This window comes from Trachymyrmex septentrionalis, unplaced genomic scaffold (assembly GCF_001594115.1).
Source record: "Trachymyrmex septentrionalis isolate Tsep2-gDNA-1 unplaced genomic scaffold, Tsep1.0 scaffold5, whole genome shotgun sequence".
NCBI classification, from domain to species: domain Eukaryota; kingdom Metazoa; phylum Arthropoda; class Insecta; order Hymenoptera; family Formicidae; genus Trachymyrmex; species Trachymyrmex septentrionalis.
The window spans coordinates 875,923-878,582 of NW_017305672.1; positions in this window are offsets into that span (position 1 = coordinate 875,923).

The following is a 2,660-nucleotide window of genomic DNA, read 5'->3' on the forward strand; positions in this document are numbered from 1 at the left end:
ACGTCCGCCAAGGCCTCATTTATTGTAAGATTTTGTCGCGTGTCGTATTTTTGTGTCGTATCGAATCGCACTTCTATACTACAATATTGGTGTCGTGTATCTTGTCGTTTCAAAATCTTGCAGTGTAAGATCTGCGTGTCTCAGCGTATCGGCACTCTGTGTTATAGTATTTACGCGTATTTTATCGTATTGAAATTGTGTAGCGTCAAGTTTGCTTGTATTCTGTCCTTCTCTGACCTCCGCTAGAGCGGCGCGAAGCCGAACGCGCACGTGGTCACGCCGTGTTTACACTTCACGTTATCGTATCCTATTACATTTTTGAGACGGCGAACTATTGTTTGCATAACTCGCAAAACTTATCCTTACGTGGCGTGAGCTCGTACCGTCGAAGGACCGTTTACGGAATTGATACGCATCGCATAAAGCATTGGGCCTGTGCGAGGCAGGTTATTGCGTTTGATTGAATCTTATCGCCACTTGTCATCAGATGTAAACGAAAGTCGGAGACTTATTAAATATAATTGTTATTCTTGCTATTATTAATTCTTGTGTGCTTTATTATCGTCACTATTCGCTCCTCCAAAAGACCCTCTATCCTCGATCACGAACCGCCATTTCCGAGGCTGAGCTACCGGTTGAGAGCCCGTCGGCGTTCACAGTCGTGAGAATATTGTATAGAGAAAATATCGCGTAATTTTGAGAGAAAGAGTGGCACGCTCACTCGTGCCTGGCGCCCAATTATTGTTTCGAGATTTTATGATGCCCTTAAGAGTGGCCGCGTGAAGACGGTTTTCGATCGCGTATCGTTTGAAGTCATCCGCAATCAGATTGTATAAGAAAATCAGTTGTGAACGCGCGACGAAGTTGCGCCACGCTCGTGAGTGCGGTTACAAGTGAAAGAAAAAGAAAAAAGAAAAAAGAACGAAAAAAAGAAAATAATGGAAATATCAAAATAGAAAATATGACAAACTAATTTATTAAAAATCTTAAAATTATAATTAAATATCCCGAAAATAAGGACACTCATCCTGATCACAAATCACAAACTCTATTGCAAAGATTAACTATGAATTATTCAAAAACCGGTTCTCGACATTTTTTTGGCCAATCAGTGCCAGTGTCGTTCGTGCGCAGTAATGAGTCTTTCTGGCGTGATTTTTGATTACTTTCCTATTTTTATTTTCGTGGAATTAATTAACGTTCTAAATCCTTTTGCAAATTTTTCATTTGTTAATTTCAATAATATTAGCTAAAAACTAAAAGTGACTCACTGTGTCTGACACTGATGTTATTCTTTATACCTTTCTCTTTTTTAGTGTCATTCTTGCCGTCCACCCTCACCGCGTACATCTTTGCTCTGAGTTCAACGAATTCATTATTGCATCGTTGTTCTCGTCCTTCATCAGGCCGAGTACTTTTTTGTTCGCAAGAGGGATATTGTACACATTGTCTGGATAATTGCTCCTATCGAATCTAGCGATATCGCGTTTCATAATCACGTAAGCATCGTCGCATTGTATATGGTAAATGAGATTGTCCGTGTCATTGTACATGATCTTACATTTGTCGCGATACATCAATGACATGTATTCGTAGTGAAATTTGTACAAGCAGACTTTTGATATGTCGAGTATACTCATATAAATCGGCTTGTTGAACTTCACCTCGAGTTTGCGCAGTTTTACGGAGATCAAATTTTCCGTAAAGACGCTACGTCTATGGAAATTTGGCTTCGCGATCATTGTCTCCGCGCCGTACCGTCCGTCCTATTTTGTTAATAATTTTATGTCTACGTGGTTTTGAACGTTTTTCATAGTTTTGCCGAATACCGCGTTGTTCATTAATTTATATAAATTTTTCTCGAAATTATTTTTTGCGCGAGTTCTGAAATTTGTATTAAGTTAAATATAATTGCGAAGCTAGGCGGATTGAACGAATTGTAATACCAGATGAATCTTTGTTACGTGAAGACCGTGACGAGTACATTGCTGCAGGTTAATGAATGACATAACGCTGTTTATCGTACATCGTCGCGAGAAGTTTATCTTTGCGCTTGCCGGACTTATCGCGTATCGGGCAGAAAGATAGGTCCTGTAGATGCTGCGGATACTTGAGATTGACCTCGAGAATATAACCAGTGGACGAATCCGGAGCGTTCGCGCTCACGTCAAAGTTCGCAGCGTCTTCAATCCATCAAAAGTTGGTACATGGCAATGGTTGACACATCGCCTATCCATACAGATTATGCAGGTCGTAGTATAATATACATAAGGTACGACAACGGTCGTACGAACGCATGTACTTGTTATTAGCCTGCGTGTATCTACATGAACATTGACTGAAGCCGCCGCGCTCGATGAACATGAGGATATCGATGTCGGTGAGCAACTCAAATCTTACGCGCGTATGTTTTAGCATGGCATTTCACGTAAAATCAGGCAAAGTATAATAATGCGCGGGATTGAGACCGTAACTTGCGACTTTCGCGGAAATTTTCGAAAATGTCAGCTAATAACAAGACATCGGTTTTCAAGTACAGATCACTGTACTCGCCGAGCGTTTGAATGGAGAATCGCTGTCATACGTTCGCGGCGTGAGCGTAATTACTCTCGGATACGGTATCGTCCGTAAACGAACTGAAAAATAATTTGCGCGGTGGT